The sequence below is a fragment of the Ostrinia furnacalis genome, unplaced genomic scaffold (genome assembly GCF_004193835.3).
Source record: "Ostrinia furnacalis isolate ACB-3 unplaced genomic scaffold, ASM419383v2 OfSCF4245, whole genome shotgun sequence".
Classification (NCBI taxonomy): domain Eukaryota; kingdom Metazoa; phylum Arthropoda; class Insecta; order Lepidoptera; family Crambidae; genus Ostrinia; species Ostrinia furnacalis.
In genome coordinates, this window is record NW_021134484.1 from 132,818 (window position 1) to 141,193 (window position 8,376).

Here is an 8,376-nt window from a genome sequence, read left to right on the forward strand (position 1 = left end):
TTGTCACTCACTGACTCACCGATCATCAAAACTCTAAGGCACTTCTAGCAGACCTAGAAGCTTCAAATTTGGAATATAAGTAGTGTTTGGTGTATGAATCAAGGAAAAACTAAAATATTTGGGGGCACGGTAGTGCAACCGCCAAGTCGAGTAAAATTTTTCAATTTCGGTCCAGTTTTCTAGATACATAACTGCTGTCTACAAAATACAAAAAGAAATGAGATCCCATCAAAAACAATACTTGTCAAAAAAACCAAGTCTCGCAACTCAGTTGTTCTACGGTAAAAAGTTGTGAGATCCATGTAATACCAAGTCCAGGCCAGGAAATCTTTAACGTTTTACATAAATATATTGACTTGGCCATCGCATGAAAACACGTGTAAATTAAATTATTTAGTGCGATGGCGAAGTCAATATATTTATGTAAAACGTTAAAGATTTCCTGGCCTGGACTTGGTATTACATGGATCTCACAACTTTTTACCGTATAACAACTGAGTTGCGAGACTTGGTTTTTTTTGACAAGTATTGTTTTTGATGAGATTTTAATTTCTGTGACGGGTCTGGGTGTTACTATGTATAATATGTATGTATTTACAAAAAAAAAAAGTATTTAAGTATGTTTATATCCGTTGTCTAGTACCCATAGTACAAGCTTTGCTTAGTTTGGGACTAGAAGCGTAGTGTAAAATGTCCAAAGATAATTATTTATTAATTATTATTTATTATTTATAAATAAATAGTAAATAATGTATAACTAGCGTCCCCTCGCAAATAATTTTATGCACATGCGGATTAGTTTAATTTTTAAATACGCTTGTTCCCAACCAACCAACTAGTCACACTGAAACATTTTTTCTGATCATGCGCATTCTTTTATCCTTATTCTTACCAACGACACACCAACGAGTTACACTGTAACGAGCAACACTGAATCGTTACTAAAAATACCCATCAAGTCACACTGTTACTCCTTAGGATTTTTTTTACCTGTCTTCCCAACCGGTCACACTGTAACCTGTATTTTCTGACAGTAAGAGCCTTAGATTAATATGTATTTTGATTGTTAATGTATTCACGTTGTTACCTTTTAACGAATTCTCTGTCTCTAGACATTAAAGGTACCTACTTGATGTGTGCACAATGCACATTGGGAACATGGATATTTTTCCCAATGAGTAACAAGTGTGACGCGTTGGGAACAAGCGTAAAAATATACCACTTTTCTACAGTATCTTAGGCCCAGAACAGACGGCGAAACGCAACTGCAACGAAACTGCAACTGCTAGTTACTTTTGAGTTTCATCTAAGTTTCTGCCATAGCGTCCGTTGAGAGACCACACATGTCGCGACCAGTTTGAAACTTTCAGTTTCAGTTTCATTCATCAGAAAGTTGCAGTTTCGTTGCAGTTGCGTTTCACCGTCTGTTCTGGGCCTTAGTGGTAAGATTTCCTGTTTTTAGAGGTTCTGGGTTCGATCTTCAATGGGGAAAAAGTTTTAGTTGGTGTCCAGAGTCAAGCTTGATGTGGTAGCCCTGTGCTATGATATGAATAGTTGAACACATCAATTACGTTACCCCAGTTTCTCCTTCATTCTTTTGCATTGTGTAATTATTTTCTTTGCTAATAAGCGCTGTTTGATTCTTTGTGCGTTGATAACGTGAACTGACTTAGAAATGGGAAGGTTTTTAATTACATTTTGATTTAGAGATTAAGATAAATCAATAAAGGTGGCTATGCCATCCACAAGGTGGACCGACGACCTCATAAAGGTAGCAGGAAGGCGCTGGATGCAGGCCACTACCAACCGCGCGCTTTGGAAATAATTTGTGGAGGCCTAAGTTCAGCAGTGGACGTTCTATGGCTGAAATGATGATGATGATGATGATGATGATGATGATGATGAAGTTGCTATGGCTTGATAGTCCATCAGACAGCGTAACAATTTTTATTTCTATTGTGTCTCGATTCGCGGGGCTTGAAGGGCTACGGGACTATTCCCACCTCTCGTTACCACCGCTGCAACTCCTGTGTAGCCAAGATCTACAACTTGCCCGCCGATAAAAACCCAACCAGTGAAGGTCGAGTTTGTCTCTGGGGAAAGTTAAACTGTCATTGGACCCGCAACAAAATTAATCAGAAGAACATTGGAGGAGTTCGAAGTTAAGGTTCGACTTCCCTCTAGTGCTAAGCGGATGACAGGTGACAAGCAAAGGTTTAGTAAACTCTAAGAAAAGATATTCACCACGGCTTGAAGGGCTACCCTGTTTTTATTTACAACGAGGAAGCTTTTGATCTGCAACTCACCTGATGGAAAGTGATGATCAGGCTGAAGGTGGAAGCGAGCTTCACCCGGAATACTCAACCACAGAGAAACTGGCTATCTTTCCTCCAACTGCCGGATCAAAAAATACTGTAAGCATTGTTGTTATAGCGACAGACTTAGATAAGATGGTGGTAAACAAACCGAACAGAAAAATCTGCTCCCACTGGGTATCGAACCCGGGACCTCTGGTTCTAGAGCAGGTGGTCTTACCACTACTACACCACAGAGGTGGTTAAATTAATGATGATGATAAATTATATCCATTAGTTATGTCCGTTAAACGCGTCTTAAATTATTGTCTTAGTTTAGTTTGGACAAGAGGGCGCGCCTTGTAAAATGTTTAAAAACATGTACCTATTTAATATTAGTTGTTAAATAGTTAATCGAATATAAACAGACATTAATCATTACCAACTTAAATAAAATAGTTTAGCAGTTAGTAAGACAAGTAATAAATATTTGTTATTTAAAAGAAATTATACATATTTATTCGCTGTTCCAGTGTAATTTATTGGTTAATGAGCTAAATACGTTGAGTTAGAGTTTACTCATTATATTTATAAACATTCTTTATTGTACTTCATGTAAGTACAATAAAAAAGATAATCATAAAAAATACCACGTAATGTAGGAATTAGCAATATTAAGACGGGTTTATAGCTAGGAAGATTCGCTTTTGTAATAGTAATAGATGATAATATGTCACGAAATATGATAATTGCATTCTCATTTGTAACGTAAGTACTTTATGCATAACTAGTCCAAATTTTTCATTGTTTTTGGATCTTAAGACAGGGGAATAAAGTTCAAAATATGATGGGAATTCCCTTCTAATCATTTAATTCAACCAGTGAAGGTCAAGTTTGTCATGGCATCATCTTCTGCTGTGCCTTTTCCCATTTCATTTATGGTCGGCTCTCCCCGTTCAAAGGGGTTTCCTTGTTCTAAAACGCCAAGTTGTCTGAACTTGTCTGGTTTTTCATCAAAGCTGGTTCCACATAATATTTTAAAACGGTTGTCCACCACTTGGCTTTCAGGTGCAGGCTTCCTCTGCCCTTCTTTTATTCATTATCATCATTTCAGCCACAGGACGTCCACTGCTGAACATAGGCCTCCCCCAATGACTTCCACATCGCACGGTTGGTAGCGGCCTGCGTCCAGCGCCCTCCTGCTACTTTTATCAGGTCCTCGGTCCACCTTGTTGGACGTCACACGCTGCGTTTCCCGTCCTTTTATCTTTCTTCTAAATTGTATATAACTCAAAGGTGACTGACATAGTGATCTATCAACGCACAGTCCAAACCACTGGACGGATCGGGCTGAAAGGCATGCAGGTAGATGTTATGACGTAGGCATCTGGCTAAGAAAGGATTTTACGAAACTCCACCCCTAAGGGGGTAAAACGGGATCCACGCGTACGAAGTCGCAGGCGGCCGCTAGTTCCTAATATAAATAAATAGGCCATATTTTAATTAGCCCTCCTTTCTAGCGTGTAAACGGCCCATAATGTATCGCTAGTAATTTGGCTAATGTTCACTAATATCAGGCAGGGTGGGGCTTGCCGCGCCTAGACACCTCGGCCGCTCCTGCTATTGGAGTAGGCTAAGTACGAGTATATCTTGGTAGTATAGTAGACTCTGAAAGATTTAGGTTCAGTAATGTAATGAATTGTAAGTTGCATTTAAATTAAAAGTTGAGTGTAAAGGGCAACATGAAAAGCATTGGGGGAGGCCTATGTTCAGCAGTGGACATCCTATGGCTGAGATGATGATGATGCTGGATGAGTGTAAAGATTTTCCTGGCCTAAGATTTGGCTAGCAGTTAGCCTAAGCGCAGACCACAGACTTTTAGTTGGCCGATAGTTAGGTCGGGCTGTTAATCCAGCATGGAGAATTATGAAAGCTGAAATCTGAATAGCACAAGGATCTGTAGCACGGGTTTTTCGACTGTGGTCAGGCTCATTTCGTACCGCTTTGTACCCATTGCTTGTACGCGATGCGGGCTGCGTTCACATTGAACTGACCGCTGAACGCAGAACGCATCAAGTGTGGCAAATCATTACTATGTGGTCTCACAGTGCGCGTGGACGCACAGGGTGACACACGAACCAATCACTGAGCTCTATTCAACGCTGTGCGTTCAATTTGCTGCTTCACTTAAGCAAGCATCGTTTGTGAATACGGGCGTAAGACATGTGAGCGAAGTACGCAAATAAGTTCACAGACTGTTCAGTGAAATAATCCAAAAAAATAGGCCGACAATCCAATTCCACCTTTATGGCATTGTTTCCCATTTATCTTTGATCTACAGCTATATGACGTATCGCACACACCCTACGGCCTATATTGCTATGCGTTGCGTGACTGAAACCGTTTGCGAATCACGATGACTTGTGGCGGAATTGGAAATTAAAAATACTAAATTAAGGTAGACGATGGAAAGATTGAAAGGGGCTTTATTGTTCTAGAAAGAAAAATAGGCACACGGTCCCTGCCTTTGAATTTCTCTTTTATTCTTCTAATTAATTTCGTTGCGGGTCCAATGACAGTTTAACTTTTCCGGGACAAACTTCACCTTTACTAGTTGGGCTTTTATTGATAGCTTGGCGGTCAAGTTGTAGATCCTGGCTATACAGGAGTTGCAGCGGTGGGAACGAGAGGTGGGATAGTCCCGTGCCTACGACCTTCGATTTTTCTACGTGTACAAGTAAAAGTATTTCCACTGACGGAATCGAAACCAAAAAAATCACATCATAATGTTCCTATTGTCATAATGTGTAGTTTTTATTCCTAGTTAATTCATACCATCCGTACATTATCTAGCAAAGGATTTCCCTATTTAACTACAAAAAAAGTCCAAGGATTAGTTAATTGCCAAATACGTTTTAACCAAACAGATTTTTTTACCTTTGTAAATTGTTCAGAAAACATTTAATGCCAGCGAAATGTTAAAACTGAAAATGTAATTCGCCTGTCTGAAAAGTTCTCCTGTTTCATGCAACTTTCGTTAATCTAGGATTATTCTCTCATTTCAGTTTAAAGTTTAAACATTTTTGCTCTTAAAAACTCTTAACCTTGTTGCTCTTTTGAGGTTAAGAGGATTTTGTCCTATTGTGAGGTGAAGTTGGAAAAGTCGTTATTCATCATCATCATTTCAGCCACAGAACGTCCACTGCTGAACATAGGCCTCTCTCAATCCCAATGATTTCCACATCGCCCGGTTGGTAGCGGCCTACATCCAGCGCCTTCCTGCTACCTATACAAGGTCGGTCCACCTTGTGGGTGGACGTCCCACCGGCTATTGTTAGTCCGAAAAAAAAAAGCTTTAATTGGGACAAATAGAAGGTAGCACGTGTACGCTATAATAATATCTTAAATCTACGACCTTCAAGTGCCAGACAGTGTGACTACAATTGAGGTTGAGTGCCACCTCAAAGATTCACCCTAGTTTAGTTGAAATTATGTGTGGTCGAGGTATTTTCGGGTTCTAGAGAACAGCTCTTCTGGCCTTGATTAATATGCGAATCATCATCATCATTTCAGCCACATAAAGTCCATCGCTGAAACATAGGCCTAGATTAACCGGTGATATGAAGGAAAATGCTAAAAATGAAAATAGAAAAATGCCGTCTTGGTTACAGTTTCAGCTTTTTACATGATGTGCCTAAGTACTACTTTTGTTGGCTTCTAGAATGATATTATGTTATGATATCATATTCTTCTTTTCTATAAAGGGCAAAGATAAATAATAATGATAGTTTACAGTTTTGGTAATTGGATCATATTACGTCACACACAAATCACAATAGATACCTACTTAGTTTCCAAATATAAAAAATATTCATCCTTAATTTTGAGGTCGGTAGTAGGGATTTTCAGTAAGCAGGCAAGGGGCAGGATCTGTCTAGTAATAAATAATAGTATGCATTGTTCGCCCCTTTACTGGATAAAAATTAAGTTTACCTCCAGTCTGTAGCCCCAAAGATCTACGAATGAAGCAATAGAGAATAGAGCACACCTTAGTATCACCCTAGTATGCTATTAGTTTATTTAGTCCATACCGTCGCGTGCAGTCGCCCGTTAGCTCGCGTCGAAGAACCTTCGAAGTTTTGTTTTAGGCCAGTTCGGGATATTTGTAAAGAAATGTGCAAATTCAAAAAATTATACGACTATTTCGTGTTTAGTTATGTGATTTGTGTTTGAAGAAAATATTTTATTAAGTTTTTTAACAGTCCATAAGTTTTTTTATTAGTTTCTTTTATTTTCTTTTGGGTCTTGATTTTTTCCAAATGTAAAAAAAAATACATATTGGAATTATTAAGAAGAAAATTAAAGTTCAGTTTGTGAACCAGTGAAAGTGAATGTTGCTAACTGTTGCAGTTTATTTTATGGAGGATTTTAACCCTCTAAAGGTAAGATAAGGTAATCACTTACCATCAGGTGATCCGTCTGCTCATTTGCCTCCTGTCACATAAAAAAAAACCATCAGTGAATAGATTTGGTCAAGGTTTGTAAATATGCCAATTCTTTTGTTTTGTAAAATACAAACAGAGGTGAAATTGTGTAAAGCAATCGTATCATTTGACAGTTCATAACGTACGATAAAGTCAGTTAATCAAAGCGTTTGACAGAATAATCGTACGTTATGAACTGTCAAATTTAATGATAATGATTGCTTTACACAATTCCACCTCAGTTCTCTTTATTGTTTGATAAGACTCGATATTGAACCGATAAGTTTGTGACCGACGACGAATTTTAAGCACAAATTATTCTTTTCAGACTTGGGTTTCAGACCATGAGGTTAATTTTGACTCTATGTGTTCCACCTGGGAATCGATCCCAAACTCACTTATTCGAGAGAGGTTTAACTATAAGGCATAACACGTTCAGAAATTTCATTGGTCTTCGATTTTATGATAATTTAATTGAAGCGATTAACATATTATGCTGTTTTAGGACCTATTTCCTGCAATACTGGTAATCCTCGTGCGTTTTATTCACCGCATCGATCTTCATAGACAATCGCTAGAACAAAACACAGGAAGATAGGATTGTCGTGTTGACAGATGATGTTGATAGCCCATTGACTGGCGACATTGGCGCGATGCGCATCCGGCGACTCGTGCGCAGCCTTGGCGAAGATCCGTGCTTCTGGATCAGTCAAGCTTTATGTATGATCAAACTAACTGTGCCCACTACTTCGCACGCGTGAAAATAGTTTAAATATTTTTTCCCGTTTTTGCAACATTTTTATTTACTTCTTCGCCCCTATTGGCTTGTATGGTGATGTTATACCCAATTAGGCTAAAGCCTTCTTCGATAAATGGGCTATCCGATACAATAAAATTTTTTCAAATCGGATAATTAGTTCCTGAGATTAGCGCGTTGAAGAGCTATCTATAATCTATCATATCTGATTGAAATATTTAAATAGATATTTATTACATTCTAGAATTTCAATGTAACTATGCTTTCATTGCTTGTTGGAATATTCCTACAGTATGCCAGTCAATGTCAGTTGCGTAGTACATAATTTATTTGCTTCTAGTTCTTGATGAACAAACAATAATGTGTTGGTTTGGTCATTATGTTACACGTGTTCTAAACTAAATACATTTTAATTTCTACTATTTGTACAGTCAGTACAGTCACTAACTACAGACGATAGCACATCAAGGTAAACATAAAATAATTATTATTTCAGTTTATTATTTTCCAACCTTTTAATCCCATTTAATTTTCCATCCTTTAATAACTCGAATGGAGTTGCTAGCTGACTATACACAATTTTCTGGCATGCCAGTGGATTTCGTGCATTGTGGCATTCAGGCATGTATGTTGCATTGCATTTTTTAAATTCCCTATTAATAGCTTAAATTAGGTTTTCAAAAATGAAAAAAACTATTTCAAGTTGACAACTTATCAGGTTCATGCTGTCTGATTCTGTCTGTCAATCGATACTTTGCAGTAGGTGCGAAAGGAATTCTCCCTACCTTAAACGCTCGCTCCACTTTTTCTAGTTAATAGCCAACATAATTAAAATTTTGAT